The sequence below is a fragment of the Pezoporus occidentalis genome, unplaced genomic scaffold, assembly GCF_034315485.1.
Source record: "Pezoporus occidentalis ecotype Australia unplaced genomic scaffold, CSIRO_AGI_Poc_V1 ctg8, whole genome shotgun sequence".
Classification (NCBI taxonomy): Eukaryota; Metazoa; Chordata; class Aves; order Psittaciformes; family Psittacidae; genus Pezoporus; species Pezoporus occidentalis.
Genome location: NW_026916158.1, coordinates 4,122,015 through 4,147,325, shown reverse-complemented (window position 1 = coordinate 4,147,325; position 25,311 = coordinate 4,122,015). Strand labels below are relative to the sequence as shown.

The 25,311-nt window shown below is 40.2% G+C and overlaps 1 long non-coding RNA gene across 1 annotated transcript in view; it reads right to left on the bottom strand.

Moving 5' to 3' along the window:
- The window catches only part of LOC134155666 (uncharacterized), a 111,254-nt gene extending 102,412 nt beyond the window's left edge, over positions 1-8,842 (bottom strand). The window contains exon 1 of the long non-coding RNA XR_009961668.1: positions 8,627-8,842. This is a non-coding gene — a long non-coding RNA (uncharacterized LOC134155666). The remainder of the gene's footprint in view (positions 1-8,626) is intronic.
- Positions 8,843-25,311: the final 16,469 nt, after the last annotated feature.

Here is a 25,311-nt window from a genome sequence, read left to right as displayed (position 1 = left end):
CCTGATAACTTGCTATTCTTGGATAATTTGCATGATTTCTTTTAGCAGCATATCAGCACACAAGAATCTGCATTCCCTCGAATAAAAAACAATATCCTAAACAATAGCCTGTGATGATTATTATAAAGATATTTAAATTGCTGAATGAACAGAACTGGGGTGGTGTTTCACTGAAACACAACAGTGTATTTCACAATAATGCCATTACAACTGTCAGTAACTGAAAAAGGAGAAAGTGAAACAATTTCTGCTTCTGAAGCAACTGACCTCTATGATGCCTTCTGTTCTCCTAAAACAGCAAGACCGTTGTCCTAAAGCCAGCGTTTTAGGCCCAGCTTCTTCCTAACAAGTGTTAGGCTTCACTATCTGGCATTCTCTGGCAAAAGCCTGTGTAGAGTCACACAAGACTCTACCTCTCTTATTTGCTTCACCATATCAAAATTCCCTTTAAAATAAAGAAGAAAGTAGACTGATTCAGGCTTAAAGCCAACAAACAAAAAACCAACCCCCAAAATCAACCCACAGTGGGTAAGGAACTGCTCGATTTCCTGAGCTTCATTTTTGTACTGTTCTTCGTAATTCAAATTCAGCTACAGTGTCAGAAAATGGAAGACATGTCCTTGGAAAAAAAATACATGCAAGATGGGACTATTTTTATCAATTAAACATTTCTAGTGCTACCTTTGAAAAAACTGGGGCAACATTGTACTGGAACCAGGTAAAACCAGTGGAAATCTCCTCTTGATCCTATTTCAGCACCTTTGAAATGTTGCTTTTTCTGGTGAAAACAGGCGGAGTTACTTGCTGGGTTTTTTTTAGTTATTATGTGAGGAAAAAAAGCCAAATTACCTTCAGAATGACTCTTGAATGTATGCAGAAAGTTAGTACAAGCTCTCTGCAGAATACAAATGTAACCTGCCAACATACGAATATGTCGGCATATGAATCTTTATATTTTATTTAATTTCAATGCCTGAAATTCAGAAGAAACTTTTCTTGGGAGGACTTTTGTTCAAGAGAAGAAATCAGAGTTCTGCCATTTGCTGCAAATGCCATCCATTTTGCAACGTTTTTCCTTCTAGCTCTATGGTCTGACTGCTGCTACAATTAAGTCTAAAGAAGCTTTCCTTTCATACTACTTGGTCTTACAACATGTACAGAAACTCGAAGTATTCAAGGTTTGATGATTTTTCTATTTAAATTAGCAAAATAAAATAGACAAAAGCATCTTCTGCTTGGAAAAAAACCAAAAAAGAAATCTTAGTAAAGAGACTGAAGAGGCTGTAAAATTCTACCTCGCCCTCTTCACGTGTCACCTTGGTACAGACTTATACAAAAAGATACTAACAGATGAATATATCACCCTGGGCAGATACACAGTAAAATGGCTTATTAGTATCTTACCTGCAAAGTCACAGCATCTGCATCTCTTATTAGCAAAGTACTAATTAATTTCCCTTTCTTCAGCTCTTTATTAGAACTCTAAATATCACCATTGCGCCCAGAATACTGGGTGAAAAATGCTCTGATGTCTGAAAAGTCAAGGCTGAAACTTGAGAATGCTTTTGTCTTCCAAAGTTGCATAAAAAGTAAGCATAATACAGAAAGGGAAGCTAAGAGAACATGAAAGGAAATACAAAAGAAGAATTTAGAAGACTTAGAAATGTATTTTAATTACAGAGACTGTAGATAAGGGTAAATTTGACAATTAATTCAGGGTAGACTCAAAAGATTCAGCCAGACTATGAATCCTGACAGGCTTCTAGATAGCTCAGGCTTACTGTGCAGAAGGTAGTGAATATTTCATGGTATTTATTTTGAATATTTTTACTTAGAGTCAGGTCTTTCTGGTTAATAAAAATCAATAGTAAGTTAGAAAAAAGAATGTGTGTTCACAAATACTCATGAGAAGCCAGACTGGAAGTCCTATTAAATTGGCCAGTCCCATTAATTTCAATTAGCTGTCAGTCAGCCTGCAGACCTGCTAACAGGATACCTTCAGTCACCTCCTGGTACATGGAAGCACATAAGGGAAAAGTAAGTTCTCAACAGAATACATTATGGCCAACCAACCACATAGGCTCCAAACATCGCCGAAAGTGAGCGGTGGGATATATTGACATCAGGACCAGCAGCTGAACTAGCCAACTGCCCTGGGATGTTAAACTACAGTAAAATCCTTTTTTTTTTTTTTTTGGGGGGGGGGAGGAAGTGAGGAAGGGATTACAAATAGTGCGTTCGTACAGCCATTTTCATCTCTACTGAAACCTTTCTGAAATAATATCACACACAGATGTTTGCCTTGCTGTGGGTGGTGAAATTTCATTCATATTCTCCTGTAAACAACTTAAAAGTAAATTACCAGTGCACTTCAATCCCACAAAATCTCCTTAGCAACCCCTGCAAAATATCTTTGTATTTCAGAGGTAACAGCCACATCAAGATTTGCAAAGCCTCCAAAAGAAAAATACAATCTCTGGTAAAAAAAAAAAAAAAAAAGCTTTTTGTTTTGTGACATAGTATTTTATAATCCCTAAAAGACGGACCGACATTGTGAGCAGCAACTGACTAATGTAAAGAAGCAAACATTCCCATTCAGAGCAAAAATTTCTGTCTGGGACACAGTGCTATTACTGGACACCTTGCCTAACATGGTTCTGAAGCTGACCAATTTAGTGATGGTCAAATTATCATCAGAATGAATGTTTCTGTTTTAAATCCTGATGCGATTCTGGTCAAAGATCTTACAGAAGAGCAGCATTCTTTGCTTCAGAGGAACTGAGTCTGAACTGGACCCAAACCAACGTCATTCTGAATTTCTCATGGACCGGGAATGTTGAGAAAATTCAGCAGAAACAACATACATGTCTGTATTTGCTTCCTGGCTTCTCAGGAAGATCTATGCTTTCGCTAATTTCCTATAGCTATTACATCCCAGTCTCTCTTTTCTCCTTCTTCCACTGCTCATTCCAGTACCAACTTGCCACAGGTCACATCTGCTTTTTTGCCCCTCAGCATAGTGAAGTACAAAAATGACAGGACACTTCCATTAAAATACTTCCCTTGAAATGCTCCATATTTCTGATACCCCAAATGAACTAATCTTGTTATCCTCACAAACAACTCTGCTCTTACAGGGACTAACCTACAGCCCATGCGACAAAAAAATCCAGCTGGCACAAAGCCTCTAATACCTGGCAGGCTATCTAGCATGCATTAAAAAGAGATATGTGTGTATATATTTTTTTTGTTGTTGTTTATTTTGGTTTGATTTTTGGTGTTTGTTTTTTTTTTGTTACTGTATACTTGAGGTATTCTTGGGTCTTTTGCTAGACCCCAAACTGGCTGCAGCTGATTTTTGCCATTTAGTAGTCACAGATTTCGGGTACATCAGTGCACAGCTAGGGTTAACCAGTATCCATATTAGCTGACATTACAAAAATTTCAAAGTTATTTTACAGGGTATTCAAAGAACCAAAGTCCTATGGCATATTTAGCTACTTCTGTGATTTTCCTATATTACACATTCTCCAGGAATCTCATACACGAAGACCAACAGGGGCTTGCTCATTGTGAGCCACAGAGCCCAGATCCTCAAACAGCTCATTCTCAAGATCATGCAACAGGGTTGCCTTACGTTTTTATCACCTTGTATAGAAGCACTGTATTTCCACCAGAATATTCCACCTTGGAATATTCAGCCAGCTGCTCCTAGCAACACATTACTTGAACATTAGCCATCATGTGTGTTCCACTTGCCATAAATATGAAGGTCTCTGTGGGGAAGAGTGTTTTAGTCAGGAATCCAAAGCACAGCACCACATAAGCTGCTGTGTAGAGTCCCCATCCCCACCAGACTCAGGTCAAACACTCTGACATACCACCTCATAACCAGACATTCCCAATCTATTACAGAAGAAGTCTTATTGATAGGATTTTTAACTCAGACTAAGGTAGATAATGCTTCTAGCTCTGAAAATCCTTTATCAATGAAGCAGCTGTACTGCCAGAACGTCTATTGTTATGACAGAACACAAAGAAATGAGGATTTCACACACCTATGCATGCACACGTGTGAAGTTTTAGGAATCTCACAAGTGCATTTACCTTATATTTCCCTACCACAAACCTCTAGACCAACTGTAGCTTTAGCTCTTTGATCACAATTTTCTTAGTTCCTCTGGATAAAGAAGACAAAATCTGAAGGCCAGGTCAAAAATGCTAAGGCCAAATTTATAATGAAACAATTAATTTCCATACCCCTAAAAGCCCTGATTATTCTTTAAATATAGGTAATGGGAGATAAGCTAGCTTTTAATTCATATCTTAAATGGAATTTCAGGAATGCACATTTATACATAACTAAAAAAAGCTGCAATAATTACAGGAGAACGTGCTCTACCTGCAAACAGCATTCATTTGCTGTAAAGTCACAAACAAGATACTTTGAAAAGACGAGGTAGGTCAGTCTAATAGATATGTTTCAATTACAGATCTAACTAAGGCCTGTTTCTGTGAAGTTCCCAGCGGTACTTTGAAGTCAGAAGGATGAAAGGCTGTTCAGCGACTGCAAGCCCCAGGGCTCTGCAACAAATGAGCAAAATGACCAACTCCTTATTGGCCACAGCTGGCACTGGCTGTAGCATCCCCCACCTTTAAGCAAAAGGTCCACTGTCCACTCTCTCATTCTCAGGTATGCAATGCTGCTTAAAAGAAATTCTGACTCTAGATAATGACAGATGAGATCAAGGATAGTTAAACACATTTAAGAAAGTAAGTTTAGAAAAATCTATCTACAAGAACATGGAAAATTTGCTTGACAAAAAAACCCTGTCCATTATTACATTCACAAGGCTACAAGTGGCATTTAGTAGCAGTACTATGATTCTGTTTCTACCAGCACAGGCCAACACAATCAGGCTAACAATTCCCACAGACGTTTAGCAAGCTAGACAACTGGGGTTTTACTATCTTACCATCAAACTGGAATAACAGATCAGATTATCCCTCCTGGTTTGGAAGCCTCAACAAGAAGATGAAATTTAAGTCACTTGAGATCACCAGTGCTCTGTAAATCACTTTATTTAAGAATATATTTTCTTTACTCAACCACCAATCGCAAAAGTGAAAAATATAATCAATCTGCATGGCTGGTTCAGTAAAACACTAATACCAGTCTGACAGATGCAGGGTGAGTGGTGCTTCCAGGCCTGTTTATAAAGCACATGGGATTCCCTCCCTCCTCATTCCACAGGGTCACAGTGACATGAGGGGCTTTCAAACATTCCTGCGGTGAAAGTATGCACAGCTCAATGCAAAGAGGCAAATCTTCATGTTTGTCCAAGGAACAAGCAGGATCTATCCACCAAGACACACAACCCCCAATGTTTCTCTGGACAAATCTGCTACTGCGTTTGCTGGTCCAGCCCACATTTCATTTCAGTGCCACTGAGAATGGTTATTGTTTGGTTTCTGTACAGTAATGAGACAGACCTCTCTTTGAATAAGAACACATTTCTTGTGAGTCAAAACTACCAAAGGGTTTAACTTCCCTCCCCCATTATTTTTGCCCCCACCCCTAAATTCTGGAATGCAGAAATACGTCATAATTATACTGAAAGCAGCGGAGGGAACATGAGCAATGAGGGAGTTGGCCTCCCTTCTTCAGAATTCTATTCCTTTGCTTTCTGATCATGATCCAATGAATGACTGTTGCCATAAAAGACTCCCTTGTTATCGGCTTGCAATTAAAACCTTCACAGAAACATATTCAGATTGTACTCAGGCATTAAAACTTCATGAATAAAATCTTTGCTACGTACTTTAGAATCCATGCTTAAACATTCTGTAATTTCATTCCTTTCTAAAATTTTGGGAAGGGGATAATTTTATTCTAGTAATAATGATATAACAGATAATGATCCAGCACAGCTTTTACATTTTATATGGAAGGTCTACTGAAAACATGAAAAATTAGGCACTTAAGATGGCTGGGAAAAAAAGAAAATAAAGCACAGGTGTTACATCCATGGGATGGTTTTTAGTTGTGTTTTTGCATGTTTTCAAGCAATCATTAAGTTTCTCTTTTAATATTCTCCTGCAGCATCTACAGTACAAACATCACAACACTGTGCTAGCACATAGCAACTTAAACCAAACCAAAACTCTCCAGAACAATTTCAAAGCAAAACTCTCCAGAACAAGAATTTATCTTCCTCTTTACATCTTAGTTGTTTCTCCTCTGTTCAGTACCTAATACTAGAGAATCACAAGAAGAGTACACAGCACAAATGATGATCAATTTGGTTGTCTTCATGACTGGCAAATTCATGATAGTGCTTTCCTTTCCATTCTGCAACTGTGAGATACTTGATCAAACAACCACCAGATAATGAACAGCATGTTGCAATAAGCTTTCCCTTTTAATCAGCAGCCTAACGTAAGCCTGATCTCAGCCTCACTCAGCTTCATGCCCAACCACGATTCTGTGAAAGGCCTCATTTACAAAAACTCCTTATGAGATCAGTCAAACAGTTCGGACCTTATGGAGAAGTTATTATGTCTCTGCAACCTAATCTACTGTATCTGGAGTCTGCTTTTTTTCATATAGTCCTTATATATATTTTTTGACGGTGGAAAACCACTCAGTAAACTAGACTGCAGGAGGAGACGTACATAATTTGTGGTGAGGTTGAGAGTACAGCTAGCTTTGGAACTGGTAAGAAAAGTACAGCATGTAAATTTCTTGTGTCCACCCAAGAAAAAAAAATTTAAAAAATGTAAATAGATAGCTTCTTTAAAATCATCAAATATTGCACACTGAAGTAGAAGCAGTAAATGTAGTATGATATTGTAAATATAACATGATTTCCAACAGAATTATAACTATGTCATCATCTTTCAAGTCCTACAAGGTCTTTTTCATCATAACAATACTACTGTTAGTACAACAGACTGAAGAAATCAAAGCCCAGACTTCACACAGTAGCAATAAGGCCATACGTAATAGCTCTGAGCACTTTTAGCTGGCAAACAGAATGCACATTTTCATATTATCTTGTCTACCTCTCAGCTTGTTGAATCTGAGAGCAAAACATACAACCACCACTGTTAATTGCTAACAACTAGCCTCTTTCCCAAACTGCTTATATTCACACCTAGTAAGCAGCACACGGTTCTTCAGGCATGCTCTGTTGTAGATGGAAGTGAACAATTCCTAATGAGGGATTTAGATAGACAGCCTCTCCATTCCATTTATTCTGAATTCTCACAGCAAATAAGGGTATTTCTTTTACTTAATGTTGCTCTCCCTGAAACACTTCCAATATTTTCTTCAACTTCCACTGTAATTCACTGTAATAGCCTAATTTCACATATTTCTTTGTGGAGTACCTCAGAAGATTAATGTAAAAAATGAAGAGAACAGCAAAAAAGCTAAATAGAAGGAAAAGTTACACTAAACTGGCAAATCCAGGGATGCAAGTTCGACTAAGTACTGCATGACATTACTCTACACCTTTTGTACTACATGCAGCCATAATCTCTAGGAAAAAAAGCACAGCCATGCAGACACATGCACCTTATCCTAAAAAGACAGAATTTCTCACAGTAACTGGGAAGAGTCAGGTATTTCCCAGAGTTCCTACTTTCCAAAATAATTAGGAACCACAAGCAAGAAAGCTCAATCCTTCTACATTACTGTTGCTGGTCATGTGTTTACGTTAAACACTTTTTCTGCAGAAAGAAAAGAGCTAATACTGTATTACAGAATTATTTTGAATGACAGATAAATACTCACTCCTGAGTTGGCCAACAAGCAAAATAAGCAAACATGCAGATCAGGAGAAGACAGGCATCCAAACGCCTTTCTTCAATGAGGATCCCTTCCTAAAAGTTCTTTCTCCAGTACCATCTGGTAACAAAAAGACTGTCACCTAGCAAACGCAGCAGCAGCCCTTCAACTCTTAGTGAGGCTCTTCTCCATGCTCTTGCTCCTAAGGCAGTTTTAATAATATAATTTAAAGCAAAATTATTTTTTTAACAGGACAGATGTAGCAGTATTTGGCTACTTTCCTCTGTTGCAGATTCAGCACACAGTAATACCAGCTGAAGCCCAATGATGTTTTAGGCAGAGTAACCACCTGCAGAAAGGCATGGGAAACAGCTATGGATGAAAACATTTTTACTGCTCAGGGTAAGACTGTCTGCACAGACTCAATTATTTTGAGACACGAAAGATGGAGCCTGTGTTGTTACAGTCCCACTCATTTCCCTGGTCACAAGTCTTATGCTTCATGGAAAGCTGGATGTAAATTTCATAGTAGTGTCCCAAGTTCTCTTACCCTGAGGTACAAGAATGCCATCTATACATTGCATAACTTCTTACACAAAATAATTACATCACTCTTCTGTAATTGACAAGCACTTCAAGAATTGAGGTTAATGGATAAAATAAGAATATATTCCTGCAGAAAAGCAGTCACCCTGTTATTCTGACACAAAACCCTGTGCATTTTAAGCTATTACTGAAATACCAGTTTCCACAGTGCTGCAGGACAGTGTTATCCACTATTTTCCTCAGCAGAACAAAGCCAACAGAGGTAGTCACCACCAGAATTTTGATTACCTGAAGAGGAGTAACAGCCCTCAGAGCTCATCTACTTTCTGTAACAACTCACTTGCAAAACCAAATCCAGCTGATGACACTGGGTGATCCACCTCAGTTCTCAAGCAACACACAGCCTGAACCAAAGGTGCTTCTAGATGAGGCACCAGGCAGCCATGCTGCAGGTAGGCTCTTGTGGCTGCCTGCACCTGCACTCTCCACAGTAAGCACAAAGCTGTGCACAGACAACCCAGACGAGCAGGGAGCTAACCCGTGCTGAATGACCCCAACGTTATCCCAGATTCCACATAACCCTCACCTGCACCCCCCCTCCCATCAGTTCCTACGCCGAACCTTCCAGAAGGGCAGCAGCAAGCACCAATCACCTGGCGCCGCGGGAAAACAGACCAATCACAACCCAGCATTCCCGGGTGCTCCCGCTCCATGTCGTCCATGTAGCTGCTCCACCTGTGCAGTAGGGGTGCGAGTGGGGATGGTTCCTCTGTATTCATTTCTGAAATAAACCCCCAACCTTCACACAGGCTTCTGACTGAGTTAAAAATGCTACGAGAGAGCAAAAAGTACTTCTCAGGACTCACCTGTTTATGTGTGTCTCTAAATCATGTGATACCCAGTCAGAGCAAGCAAGCCCTGGCGTGCGTTGGACAAGCTACTGTGACAGCATAATCACAAATACCCACCTGAATAAAGGATATTAATTCATCTCAACGTCAATACACAATACTGTGTACGTCTTGTAAAATAAACTTACAAATACCAAGACAATTGTGTTTCACAACACAGCCATTTAAAAAATTGTTTGGGTTTTCCTCTGCTGTTTAAAACTTTCCTCCTCCAGACTAGTAAATCTGACAGAACTGTGTTACTTACATGTATTTATTCTGATGTACTTACACTGGTAAATAGCTAACTTTCATTAATTACACAGAAGTGATAACTTTTTCTCAAGCGCAGGAAGTCTGCTCAGAGAGGGGAGAGGTTATCACAGCACCAGTTTCGCTATTAAATTATGCCACAGCAACTCGTCAGGTCCGTTTTCTTGTGTAGACACAAATACAGTCCAGCTGTTTTAAGTACCACACATACAACTTGAATGGGAACTGACGCTATGCGTGAACTGTGGTACGCTGCCAAATTGGTGTTTAATATAGTTATAGATTAATGGGACAGGTTAGAATTTCTAACTTTCTTTTCTTTTTGCTATGTAGAAATTTGTTTATATATTTGTCTGTCTGTAGCAAAGAGGACGGGTAGAAAATGACAGTGAAGCATGCCCCAGACTGAAAACTGCAGCCTGCCTTCCACAAATATAAAGGTTACAAGAAGAATAAACTACAGCATTTCATAGTGGTGGTCTATTAATGTATTCTGCTAATAAATATACAGAAAACTAGAGCATGCACAATCTGGAAGTCATTATGTACTCTTCAGAAAACATGCAATTTCCATTTTTTATTGGTTATGTCTTCTCACACTTTTTCTCATTAGATTACCACAGGATCATTAATTTTATTGCTGCTAGCTTATCTTAATTGCGCTAAAACAAATGTTTCGGATATCACGAACCGTTACAGTAACAACTTCCTCCAATCTCTGTTTCCTTAATCTGCTTACCCACAGAGATGTTTCAGAGTTTGCTTTCCGTAGTTACTATGCTTGGACATCATTAGTGGCATCATGCCTAAAGGCTATCACAACAACCTGCATTGTCAATTGAAGAATATTGTCTTGGATGCGAGATGTCAAAACAAAACACGGACATGCCTCAGCCTTTGCTCAGTCTTGCCGAAAAGAGATCTGAAAGAAAACCTATTTACTGGGTACACAGATTGCATGGTGCATCAAGGCATAGCTGTAAAATCAAGCAGTGGGCTATGTAATTGTAAATCACTTAGCTGTCATCTGCATTACTTCTAACAGTAATTGCCTGACCCAAAGATAAATATACATGACAGTGTTGCAAAAGCTGTGTTAACGTGTAGGATATGGGCTTAAGGTAGTAGAACAAATAATAAAACAGATGCATGCATGTCCACAGAGTCAAGCCGTTAAACACTGTGCTCTTTTGGAAGCTGGGACCATAATTGTTTGTATTTTTTCAACATTAAACATATACAAAACATATACAAAACATAAACAAATAAACAAAATTAACCACATACAAAACATAAACAAATAAACATAACAGCAATACAAACTTAAACCTCAAGCCACAGAAAGAGTTTTCAGTTACATTTCATTTTAAGCCGATTTCAAGAGTCAAACTCCATTACCTCTGAAGGAATCACTCCTAGGTTCACCAGGAGGCAAGTGCAGGATGGCTGATCTTGTATCTGGGGAATACAACCTTGGTATTGAGAAGAAACTTGCAAATATCAGGGTACTTTTTAATGCCTGATATTTTCTGTAATAATTAACCAATATATTAGGAAATCTTCTTTTTGTTACCTAGCATAATTGTTTGCTTCTAGGCTAGTTTTCTGTAAACACTATTAGGAGTCTGACAGCATAATGTGCCTTATGGATTAAAAAACACCACCAATTTAGAGTTACTCCCAATGAATTTATAGATGTTTGTACTTAAGCACCCCTCCCCCATTTTTTGGTGAACCCCTGACAGTTTCTAGTAGGTACTTCCCCTTCCTGTCTACCATAAATATATCTGCATGGAAAAAAAAAAAATAAAAAAGCATATTTTTTCAAAATGTAAACCAGATGTATGATCAATTATATTTAGTGATTGAGTTTGTGCTTTCATTTTAATCTCCTGGAAAGTGCTCAGTACAAAATTTTAGCTTCCAGTGGGTACCTTTTTGCATTCTTCCTTCTTACCTGAAACAGGACTTGCAGCCAAGCTACATACAACACCTCATGCTTACAGATGAGTTCTGAAAAGACCTTCAAACAACTTTCTCTATACTTATCATTACAGTAACATTCATAGCAGTGATCCAAATATTTTAAATATTGACATAGACTTATGCAGGGTTGGTATGCATGAGAATTTTGTGCAGGACAAGCCTGACAAAAAGCCACCTTCTTCCTCACATTCAGCATACACTTAAACAGGTAACTTCCACCAAATGAAAGCTCCTCAGTGTATTTTCTGTTTTCAGTGTTTTTAGGATATTTATCTGGACCAAAAAAAAAAAAAAAAAAGAAATAGTTGCAAAATGAAACAGAAAAATACTGAGAGCCCTTTCTCCATTTAATAGAAAATAAAATTAAGGAAATAAGTACTTATTTTTAATGCATTTCCATTACGCTTTTGTGGCTCACTTTGTTGCTGGAGCAGCTGCCTGCTACCCCACTATGTGTTTCTGTGCCTCCCATGTTTCTCTACTTCTTTGAACTGATTTCTCTTTGTTTTACATCTTGTTCAGATCGCTGAAGGGTCCAGATTTATATCTTAATCTTCTTTACTAGTTCCTTCTTCAAATTACTCTTTTTCCACTCAGCTGCAACCCAAAATCCCATTGCACCCACTCTGACCCCCACCAATCCAGTACTTGTTTGCTCATCTCCTGCTCTCCCACCCTTGCTCTCTCTCAGCTTAACTCCTGCTGTCCTTTTCCTGACCTTGGTTGGTAACCTCTTAATCAGCTATGACTCCACTTTCTCCATTTCTTTTTACAGCTAGGCCTTAGCTAATTCTCACCCTCATTCTTTAACACCGTCTCTCAAAAATTTTTCCTCCTAAGCTTTATTGCCAAAATGATCCCCACTTGTGTTAATTTTTTTGCCTCATTCCCTGCAATGCCAAAATGATCAGCTGGTTTTTGCCTTATTCCCTGCAACTCTCTTCCTATGTGAATCTTGGCCACACTGTCTCTTTTCTTAGGTGCATCCAGATGCAGCTGCGAAATTATTTTGGTTTTGTGCCCTTCTCTTTTGTGGCTTCTCTTACTTCCTCCAAAGAGCCAGTAAGATTCTGTTTGCTGATTATGCCTTACCTTTTATTTCCTGACCTGTAAAGCACTGCAAAATAAAGTAATAAAAATGAAATTAAATAACACAAACATTCATACACATTCTCAGAATCCCTACTCTTGAAAAGTGTGGATGCCCACAGGCAGGAAGTTCAACATCCTGCCGTGATATCTATGTTCCTGTTCTGGGTGTTCTAGCCTAGGTGTGGGGAGGAAATATATAGAGGCAAAGAAAACTCCACAATAAAGCCTCCTAGTTTCATCAGGAAAACAGGAAAAAAAAAAAAAGCTTCTGTTTTGATCAAAAAATATTTTACTATTTTAATGTATTTTATTAAATTCAGCTCAATATCTGGAAGTATTAACATAATTGAAAACCACTGAAATTAAATGTTAGTTTTAAAAAACATTTCTCAGCCAAACTCTTTAGTTAATTCAACTTTATCCAAACCAATCTCTTTTGTTGAACAAACTTTTCACATAAAAAAAATCTATCCAGAGTCAGATGCTCTGAGGATGTTTCATACGATGTTTTCATCCGAACTAGAAGGAAGTGCAGCAGGAGGGCCAGGAGACCTCCTTGGATGGATAAGGAGATGCTGAGAAAAATTCAAAGGAAAAAAGAAGCTTATAAAAGGTGGAAGCGAGGACAGGCAGCCTGGGAAGAATACAGGGATGTTGTCTGGGAAGCTAGGGACCAGGTTAGGAAAGCTAAGGCCCATTTAGAATTAAACTTGGCTAGGGATGTTAAGGATAACAGGAAGGGATTCTATAGTCACGTAGTGAATAAAAAACAGACTAGGGACAATGCAGACCCCTCAGGAAGCTCTCAGGAGAACTGGCTACACAGGATTTGGAAAAGGCTGAGGTTCTGAATGACTTCTTTGCCTCGGTCTTCACTGGCAAAGGCTCTGACTGCACCACCCAATTCTAGGAAGGCAAACGCAGGGACTGTGAGAATGAAGACCTTGGGTTTGAGAGCATCTTAAAAACCTGAATGTACACAAGTCCATGGGACCTGATGAAATCCATCCACGGGTCCTGAAGGAGCAGGTGAATGAAGTTGCAAAGCCACTGTCCATCATATTTGAAAAATCATGGCAGTCAGAGGGAAAAAGGGAAACCCATTTTCAAGAAGGGGAAAATGAATTACCCAGAGAATTACAGACCAGTCAGTCTCACCTCTGTGCCTGGTAAAATCTTAGAGCAGATTCTCCTGGAAGGCATGCTAAGGCACATGAAAAACAAGAAGGTGCTTGGTGACAGCCAGCATGGCTTCACTAAGGGGAAATCCTGCCTGACCAATTTGGTGGCCTTCTGTGATGGGGCTACAGAACTGATGGACAGGGGTAGAGCAGTTGATGCCATCTACCTGGACTTGTGCAAAGCTTTTGACATTGTCCCACACGACATCCTTGTCTCTAAATTGGAGAGACATCAATTTGGTAGATGGACCACTCGGTGGATAAAGAACTGGCTGGATGGCCACACACAAAGAGTTGTGGTCAATGGCTCAATGTCCAGCTGGAGACCAGTCACGAGTGGCGTCCCTCAGGGATCGGTGTTGGGACCGGTCTTGTTCAACATCTTTGTCGGTGACATGGACAGTGGGATTGAGTGCGCCCTCAGCAAGTTTGCTGATGACACCAAGCTGTGTGGTTCGGTTGATACGCTGGAGGGAAGGAATGCCATCCAGAGGGACCTTGACACGCTTGTGAGGTGGGCTGATGCCAACCTCATGAAGTATAACCATGCCAAGTGCAAGGTCCTACACCTGGGTCGGAGCAATCCCAGGCATAGCTACAGGTTGGACGAAGAAGAGATTCAAAGCAGCCCTGCGGAGAAGGACTTGGAGGTGCTGGATGATGAGAAACTGAACATGAGCTGGCAGCGTGCGCTTGCAGCCCAGAAAGCCAACCGTATCCTGGGCTGCATCAAAAGGAGCGTGACCAGCAGGTCGAATGAGGTGATCCTGCCCCTCTACTCTGCTCTCATGAGATCTCACGTGGAGTATTGTGTGCAGTTCTGGTGTCCTCAACATAAAAAGGACATGGAACTGTTGGAACAAGTCCATAGGAGGGCCACGAGGATGATCAGGGGACTGGAGCACCTCCCGTATGAAGATAGGCTGAGAAAGTTGGGGCTGTTGAGCCTGGAGAAGAGAAGGCTGCGTGGAGACCTCATAGCAGCCTTCCAGTATCTGAAGGGGGCCTATAGGGATGCTGGGGAGGGACTCTTCATTAGGGGCTGTAGTGACAGGACAAGAGGTAATGGGTTAAAACTTAAACAGGGGAAGTTTAGATTGGGTATAATGAAGAAGTCCTTTACTATGAGGGTGGTGAGGCACTGGAATGTGTTGCCCAGGGAGGTTGTGAATGCTCCATCCCTGGCAGGGTTCAAGGCCAGGTTGGACGAAGCCTTGGGTGGCATGGTCTAGTGTGAGGTGTCCCTGCCCATGGCAAGGGGGTTGGAACTAGATGATCTTAAGGTCCTTTCCAACCCTAACTGTTCTATGATTCTATGATTTTCGCCTTGAATATAAACATTAAAAGGCATGGGAGTTAGGCACAGAGGAAAGTATAGTATATTCTCATCTTTAGGTATTCACTTTTCAGTTGAAATAGGAGACAGACTGGGGGAAAAGGAAGTATAATACCTGGTTCTCTATTGCTGGTCTGTTACCATCAGATATACTAGCCACTTAATGGGTGTTTGATAAGGGAAACAACTACAGCAGGTCCTGTAATGGTACTTCCCAAGGCATTGTTGATTTTAAACACAGTCACAGTTCGTCTTCCACTTTTCATGCTGTTTAACACATATTAGACCAGCTGCCTTCCTGAGTTTGTCTGTCATCCAGTGAGGGCACTCAGTTATTGCACAGTCAGAGCTGAAAGGTGTCCTTGGGTGCTGGTGAGGCACAAAGCCAGCTGGAAGCCAGACTGTACACACAGGGAAGGGGCTGCAGCAGCTTATTGCAGCGCTGGCTGGTTCCATCTCAGCAGCATTTGTTCAGCCCCATGGAATTCCATGAAAGGAGACAGAGAATCGAAAAGGAGGAATTAGCTGGAGCAATTGCTTGAGAGTTACTCAGAGGTCAAACGTACAGACCAGCAGTCTGATTCAGTGTGTCCAGAGCTAAAAATCTTTGACCATCACCTACCTGTCTTCACCAGCAATTTTAGTAGAATGAACCTGCCTGGAATAGGCTTTTATACACTGGAATAATTTTTAGGATTCTTGTCCTTTATTTCAGTTATATTCAACCTTTCAAGTATTGTGCATCAGTCCTCAAGTGTTATCTTCGGTCCTTTCCAAGATGCTTAGAGTAGCATGACAGTCTGCCTAAGTTTAATATAACACCTAATTAACTCCATGTGTAAACCAAATGCTTTTCTTTTTTTTATTCAACATGATTTTAGTCTACTATGTGTTCTTCCCAATAAGCTATCTTTATTTCTGCCATAACCACATGTGTGATTAGCATTTCATGCTTTTCAGGCATTTCTTCAGTGCTTTCTAAAAATTGACTGTAGCTGAGGTGTTCTCTATTGACTGGAATGCTATTTCTTTTTTACAAGTCTGAGACATTTCTACAGATTTATGTTAAGTTTTTTAAAGCTCTGCACAGCTCTCACTATCATCTCTAGCAACCCAAAAGTTTCCCAACAGTATTTTATTACATCTGTTAAAATTAGGCCTATGTAACTTTAATTTATACTCCCAGCCACAGTAAAACCTGCTTTATGAGCACTAGAATTATAAATGCTTTCACTTCTTAATCACACTAGTCTCAAATAGAAAAATAACATATTTTGATCCATGAAGATCTGCATAAAATGTGGGCTTGCCTACTGTTTGCTTTACAAAGCAAGAGTATCCTAGCTATTCTTCCACTAAACTTTCCAGAGGCAAAGAAAATTTTGCTGGTACACTCAATAAGTACTGATATGACTTTAAACATATTTGCATTAACTACTGTGCCTGAAAATGGTGTAGTAGTCGTTGAATGTTGTTTAATGCAAGTGGCTGAGGATACACTGATGAAACTTTCATTTTTAATCACTTAAGGACCAGCAGAAGAATGAGCTTGGTGCTCTGCATCATGCTGCCAGTGGTCACATCATGAGTCCACATGTTCACAACACAGATGCATCTGCTGTAGTTGTTCCATAAGCTCATCTGACACTCGTACTGCTGAAGTCAGGAGAAAGACTGCAAAGCACGAAAGCTCATGTACATGTTAGAAAGTAGTGTTCAGCGATGGAATTAAACATGAATGCACACCCCACCACCCCCCCCCTTAACTTGGGTTGTTATCACTTAGGAGAAAGAAAAATATACTAGATTAGAATAGAATAATTTCAATTTGAAGGGACTTACAATGATCATCTAGTCCAACCACTTCAGGGCTGACCCAGATTTAAAGGATGTTGTTAAGGGATTGTCCAAATGTCTCTTTTGGCATGGGGCATCAACCACCTCTCAAGAAAGCCTGTTGCAGAGTTTGGCCTCCCTGTTGGTAAAGAAATACTTTCTCATGTCTGATCTAAAAAAGCAATCATATTTACTAACTACTCTACAGTCTTTGTGTTCTCACAGGCAGGCGGGTGACTGGCAATGAAGATGCCAGCTGAATGCTCAAATCCATTTGTCTTGATGCAGTATATGCTAAGCAAAGAGGTCAGACTCCAGTGCAGCTTAAAAAACAAACCAAAGTAAACGCTCAAAAAATATTTTTCTGCTCTTCTTTGAACCCCTAATCAACCATCCAAGAGAAGAGCTGTGGCTATGCCAGCGTCCCGTGCTAAAATCACAATAAAGCTTTACAAGGACAAGTGGCTGATATGCTGCAAGATATATGGGGTTGTTTGTTTGTTTGCTTGCATGTTTGTTTTACAGTAGGTCACCCTCAGCTTCTTAATCTGCAGCATTTCACTGATTTCAGACAGTGATCATCAGAAAAAAAAAAGTCCTGGGAGATTTAATTCTGTTTTTAACCATCAGAATTTAGACAAGTCGAGGTGGGAAGGGACCTCTGCATATCATCTGGCCCTGCATTCTCACTTGCAGATGTGCATATGAACTGATTTTGGCAGAAGTCCAGCTGTGGAGAGGGTATGGATTCAATATTCTTCTAAGACAACAATTCTGAGCTGATAAGAATTATAGTTTTTCTGAAAGAATTTGCTTTGCAATTGATTCCCAGTGCATTTTTTCTGCTCTGTGTATTTCTTTGTCTGTGACTACTAGGTTCTTGAGTTTCAAGAAATTTCTATGTTTCTTAAACTGTTCTTAGTCCTATATAATTTTGAACTTAATTTGAACCATGAGCCAGTATTTCATGGTGAATTACACATAAATCAACTATACATGTCATCATAAAAGAAATTTACGGCTTTTTGTTCAGACTGATTTTCTCTATGTCTGAAGAAGAAAGCACAACCATAAACCAAAGTTTCATCCAACAGGGATTATTTCCAATAATATTAAAAATATTTACAATAATATTTACAATAAACTTGATAGAATTTTCCTTTACGTGTAAATGAGCAAGCACTCCAGAAGCAATCACAAAGTATGTAATCCCCCTCTCTCTTATACATATGATTAAGGATTGGTTATATTCCAGACTGAAAGAGCCATAACAAATTAGAATATTTCTCAGCAGGATTTTATGCCAACACCATTTAAATAAAATGATATTAAAACATAAATAAATAAATAGCACCACACTATTGTTCTAATTATAATTTGAAATTCTTATGACAGGAACAGACATTATAGCTTTATGAGGGTCAGTAGTAGAAACTTATTTTTTCTTCTGGAATGTTTTTAAATAACGTATGAATTTTAAAAAAAGAAGTGACTGCAGTTCTGAGACTTCACAGGAAGAGTAAGGTACTTTACATAAATCTAATGCTGCTCCAACACCACTGTCTTAATGGGGAAAAAAAGCTTCTTTCATTTTGAATGTTGGAAATGGCCTACTAGAAATATTGAGGCTCAATTCCTTTTTCATTCTGAACAGACAAAATCTCTGTTAAAATGCTCTTTAACAAAAAAAAAAAAAGAGAAGTCTATAAATATTTTCATTTTTAATATAAAAGGGATAATAGGTTTTCTTAAACTGTTATTTCTAACGAAAATAACCCTCCCTTTATTATTCTCTTGTGTTTTCTCCATCAGATCCCTGTTACAGTGAAGCAGGAATTTGAATAAAGGAAAATGTGCTTTGTTATACAGTGAGCTAAAATATTAGCAAGATAGTACATCTTTATGCCTTACATTCCCGTTTTTAATTAAGATATGCTTGGGTTTTATTAAGTTTAAAGTGAAAGATTTTTCCATAAAGCTTTAAGCATAATAAACCAACTTCACTGTGCCTTTTTTTTTTTTTTTTTGGCATGCATAATGCATTTTGAAATAGTATTATTGTCTAGAGACTTTTATAACCTTTAAAACATTTTAGAAACAATTAAACATGCCTTTCTTAAAATAAAATCTTTCTTGCTACATTCAGCGCAGGACTGCTGAGGTCTCAATTTTCAACACCACAACATTTGCTTTGAGCAATAATTAAAAGCAAAAGAAAAGCTATGAGGCAGCCTGTGCTTGCCAATTGCTGTTTTCTGTTTCATTTGTTCCCCTTCTGTTTTTCCATTTGTTTAAAGTTATTTTATGGGGAACTGAAAGCAGCACCATACAGTCCACCACTGCCACTGAACACATCACAAAAAGAAACCTGTGTAGCAGTGGTTGTACAAGCATGCCTACCTGTGTCCCTCCCTAGCACTCCAACCACATCTGCATATGGTAACACTACAAAAGCAAAACCTAAAAAGCATTCTTTCAAATCAGTTACGTATCCAAAAGTCAGATTCAGTCTACTGCCAGGCTTTAAAATATTAGCCATTAAAATCATCAAGGCTAACCAAACAAGAGATGAATTTCTTGACATTTTGTACTGTCACATCATCATGCCTCCTAAATGTACTCTGAAGCCCTCATGTTTTACCTCTTGAAGTAAAGTGTAATGTTCAGCTGATTAAATGCTTAACATGTATTGTCAAGAAATACTTGACAAAACTAAAGTTTAGTCATAAACATTCATCTAGGCTGGATCAAAGGTCCTTGCTTCCCTCAAGCAAAACAAAGTGTGAAAATCCTGGTTCTACAGAAATCAAGAGGAACAATTTTGTTATTGATCTCATAGGAGCTAGGATTTTATAGTAAGTAGCTTGGCACAAAAATACACACCCCCAAAGCCTCCCACCCTGTAACCCTTTCCCTCCTTTCTTGCTCTCCCCAGCTAGGACAGTGCCAGTCATAGTGTGACACCCACAAAAAGCTGCCCCTCCACTCCCCAGAAATTCACATTCATTCAGTTTGGCTACATCTGGTTAAACCCAATTGGGTTTAGTCCTTCTCCCATGGAAGCCCACAGAGCATCTTGCAGATGAGCAGTGGCAGGAGAAGTTCCCCATTGCACCAGGAGATCCTGTTCACTCAGCTTGGCTCAGCATGAACCCACTGGGTAACAATTGTTTCCTAAGGAGTCCCACTGGCATTAGTTCAAAGGGGCGAACATCAAATTGGTGCAAAGGTTGTTGTGTTAAACAAGTGTAGAAGGAAAGCTGAAAATGCCAGACCATATTCCATAGACTTGGGAGGCTGCATAGGATTTAAATGCATTTTCAATAAAACATGATTAAAACATGATACTTTCATGAGCACATATAAGTTATTTAACTTACCTTATTGAACTTAAACTGCATGCAACTTTAAAGAGTAGTCCAACTACTCTTACTGAGTCACAGCTCAAGAATATACTGCCATAAATCCACAAAGGTATTTCTCTCTGTGTGTTGCAGGGAGAAGAGGAGATCCAGAGCCCTGAGCTATCCTTGCTATTTTCTTGCTTCCAGGTGTTGTGCAGGAACATAGGCAGATCCCTCCATCCATGACTAAAAGACATCTTTGCAGGACACAGCATTCTCAATACCTCAGGATCTGCAGTGCTGCCTCTTTTGTAACACGCTGTATGCCATTATAACTTCTGATAATAAGAGGCTCAGAATTTACCTACTGACACATAAAATTGTAGGCATTTTATACAATCTAGATGAAACTTTAAATACCACCGAGTATTCTTATTTGCTGTTGAAACAGAGGCTTTGTTGAGCTCTAAGTGGGATTTCTTTCTAACAGGTCTCAGCAAGACAATAAGGCAGTGCACTTTCCCCCTCCAAACCGAGTTAAAACAGCAAGAAATCACTGACTCAGGTTTAGCGCTTCTGGTCCTTTCCTACAGGTTCAGCAAGGACTATAAATACATTTACAAGGTGCATGCTATAGAAACAGTAGGCAAAAATGTTTATTTAAAGTATTTCTTTATTAGGGGTACAAGCTCTGAATACCTCAGAATACCTGGCTCTATCTTGGCTTTTCAAAATACGTGTTGAACACGCACAACTACTAGAAAAAGCAATGTTGAATTCAGGCGTAGCTTAACAGAAAGGCTGTTAAGACAGGGACTGAGGCACAGCCACTTCTGACTTTCAACTTTGTTTTTACTTCAAATTTTGCCTTCAAAACCCAGATAACCCAGGCAGCAGAACACGTGAACATTCCTGTGAGGTCTGAGTGCTGTGCAAACACGTACTCTGTCACAAGCCATGACCACAGTGTTTTGTCCCGCCTCAGGGAAGAGCAGACTGCCAGCCAGCAGTGCAATCTTAGAGATAAATACTGCTAATTCTATTCTGTAGGTTTCAGTGGTGAAACCTATAGCAATGAAATTTTCCATTTAGCAACAAAAGCCTCTTGGAAATCACCTAGATGTGTCATTAGCCAGTGTGGCTTGCCCTCCAGGGAAGCCCCAGCACAGGGAGAGATTTGGCATATGCTTCTCTACACACAAGGAGCAGCAAGGTGACAATACAGAGCTGGACTTAGGGTCTAGGACATGCTTACTGACATGGTGCTGTCCTCACTGTCAAAAGCACTTCACACCTACCTTTGTAACTAGGCCTGTGCTAATCATCTGAACCCATTTAGTAGGTTGTTCAGTACCTAATTTCTGAAGGCAGTTTAGGCAAAATCCTCCTATTGAAACTCGTAAGAGTGGGGGACAGATTGGCTTGAAAGAATCGTATTGATTGTGACATGGCAATCAGCAACAGAAGTACAGTAAACAGATGCTAAGGTCTTCAAGATTAGGTCACTGAGGTCTGTATATCCACCAAAACACACCAAATATTTCCATTTCGTTAGGCGTTTAGTATTTTTAACATCTTGTCAGATTAGCTCCTGAGCTGATACCCAGCCTAATGATATGAAATTAAACTTTATATATTTAGAAAAGTATATTTTTCACTTACATGACTACAAGCCACTTTGCAGTCTCCTTAGGGGAAATCTATAAGGATTAAGAAAATTAAGTTATTAGAGCAGCCAAAACCTAGACATTTTCAAAATAACATGAGGTGTGTTTCATAGATCCACAGGGTGGAGAACATTAATCTTTTGCTGCCATTCCTTTAAAAAGGATCAGCCTTCCCTGTGAGCCCCAAACACTTCACATAGCTGTTACATTCCCTAGCCAGACTCCGAACTTGCACATGTGATGGTGTGGATACTCCTCCCTGTTCTCCAGGGCTCACAGACCTTGGATCAAGGTCCTTAACCTCTCTGTATTATGTCCAACATCCCATTATAATAAAACACCATTGTAAAGAATATCACCAGATGATGAGGTAATGTTATTTACCATGTCCGGAAGGAAGGTTTTCCTGTTTGTGTCTGAAGTACACCGGAAACATCACCATTTGCGTATGGAAAAATGATGTCGGGCAAGCACTGCAGACACAATTGGTCTGTAGTAAACCTGTCGCTGCCAGAGTCTGCACCATGGTGTTCCCTGATGCAGCCCGGGACCATCGCAGCCACATACACCTGCATGGCCATGCACTGATTCTACTGCTGTAACCAAGGGAGGGGTTGGTAAGAACTTGTTCTTACAGGGAAATCCTTGACTGCAGCAAAGGGAGGACAGTAAGTGAATCGGATTGGGCAGTAGTGCTTGGTGGCAATTTATAGTCTCTGTGGTCTGCCGGACTCTGCAGAGTCTGCTCAGGGCTGGGCTGGGACTGAGAGGGAGGGTGTGAGGGAGGCTTCCTGCCTTCAAGCACTGCTGATGGGCTGCAAAGCCAGGAGGAGGGAGAGTGTGGGAAGCTGAGCTAGGCAGAGGTGCAGGAATTAGAGGAGTTGAAGAAAGAATCAGCAGTAGCAGAAGAGTTTGTTGGACTTCATCCTTTCTTCTTTTCAATGCAAAAAGAGAAAACAATGAAGAGAAATCCTGATATTTACTAAAGTGGGGGTGTAATATAGCTCCATAAATGAAGGAGAAAACACAGCCAACAGTGTAGAAGCTGTGGGACATGCACTAGCCATGAAAGAACACCTAACAGAAGTTATTCATGTGTGAAGTGAGCTCTGACAGAGCTCACAGGGGAGAAAATCAGAGGATTAAAAATGCATTCAGAAACTAAATGTTAGAACTAAGCTGTGAGAGAGGAGTGGATGAATACGCTGTACAGAAACATCAGGAACTGCATGTGCAGTTCTAAGAAGAAGACTCATCTGTAGAAACATAATCACAGAGAAAAAGCAGTATTAATCCTGATTACGAGAAGATTGTGCATTTAAATGAAAAGTTAAAACAAGTAAGTAAACACATGCCTGTAACTAAATATTTTGTAAAGTAAAACTTTTGAGAAGTTAAAGGGAGTAGTGAGTGAGCAGCGCCTGTAAGGGAGTTACACGTGGAAGAAACTCCACATTTTTTACATTAAAAAAGAAAAAAAAAAAACACACCAAAAAATGCTTTCTAACTTTTCTCCAAAAAGGGAAGCTGAGGGGAGACAGCTGATGAAGAGGGCTCCAGAACCTGACTGGCTGACCAATGGGCCAGCATGAAGACAGATATTTAAGAGAAAGTAGAGAGCCATGAAGAATGGAAGTAAGAACCCATGCCAAATGACAACAGTAAAAGTGCTGGAGGTGTGAAGTGAAAGTGTACTGTGAGGATGCCAAAACCCAAGCAGAGTTTCACTTTATTCTAAAAAAAGTATTAAAAAGTTCTTCAGTTTAACAAACATTAGAGGAAACAAGGGAAGGCGGCCATGCTGCTTGGTGGATGAAAAGAAATTGTAGCATAACATAGTTTGTCTCAAAACAGACAGCAGTCACTCAAAGAGGTTATCATCCAGAACACAGAGCAGAGGCAACAAAAATCACCACGTATAGGCTAGAATTCAGAGTCCAAGAGGCACATCTCCTCTTCAGAATGACAAGAGAATTGCCATGTAAAATTGGCAGGTCCTGGACAAAGTGTTTCATGTTTTTTTTCTTAAACACACTTTTTTTTTACCTAGAAGCTTGGGGTGAAGGTGATACTGTAAATTATCACCAATGAAGGAAGAGAACATGAGTGCTTGAGGGCACACCATGCAAGTGCATCTGCTGCTGCCATCAGGCAGGTGCTCAGGTAGAGAGAAGTATGACAAGACTGTATGGATGATAATTTCCTCCTGCAAATGGTGGATGAGCAAACCAGGAGAGGAGAGCTGCTGGATCTCATCCTCACTAACAAGGAGGGTCTGGTCGAAGCAGTAAGGGTTGAGGGCTGCCTTGGTTGCTGCGACCACGAGATGGTGGAATTCAGGATCTTGTGTGGTAGGACCAGTAGAATAGCAAGTAGAATTGCAACCCTGGACTTTAGCAGGGCAAACTTTGGCCTTTTCAAGCAATTGCTAGGGGAAATCCCATGGGCAAGGCTGATTGAAGGTAAAGGGGCCCAAGATAGTTGGTTGGCATTCAAGGATTGCTTTTTCCGAGCTCAAGATCGGAGCATCCCGACACATAGGAAGTCAAGGAAGAGGGCCAGGAGACCTGCGTCGCTAAATAGGGAATTGCTGGGTATGCTCAAGTGGAAGAGGAGAGTTTACAGGTCATGGAAGGAGGGGCTGGCCACTTGGGAGGAATATAAGGCTGCTGCTAGAGGATGTAGGAAGGCAGCTAGGAGGACTAAGGCATCCTTAGAATTAAACCTGGCGAGAAGGGTCAAGGACAGCAAAAGGAGCTTTTTCAAATACATGGCAGATAAAACTAACACCAGAGGCAATGTAGGCCCACTGATGAACGGGATGGGTGTCCTGGTGACAGAAGATACAGAGATGGCAGAGTTACTGAATGCCTTCTTTGTCTCTGTCTACTCTGCTGCAGGCAGTCCTGAAGAGCCCTGCACCCCTGAGACCTCAGATGAAGTCAGGTCAACGGAGCGGTTTGCCTTAGTCAATGAGGAATGGGTTAGAGACCAGTTGAGCAATCTGGACATCCATAAATCCATGGGTCCAGGTGGGATGCACCCGCGGGTGCTGAGGGAACTGGCGGAAGTCATTGCTAGACCACTCTCCATCATCTTTACCAAGTCTTGGGAAACGGGAGAGGTGCCTGAGGGCTGGAGGAAAGCAAATGTCACTCCAGTCTTCAAAAAGGGCAAGAAGGAGGACCCGGGTAACTATAGACCGGTCAGCCTCACCTCCATCCCTGGGAAAGTGATGGAACACCTTATCCTTGGTGCCATCTTAAGGCATATCAAGGATAAGAGGGTTATGAGGGGCAGTCAACATGGCTTCACCAAGGGGAAATCATGCTTGACCAATCTCTTAGCCTTTTATGAGGAAATAACAC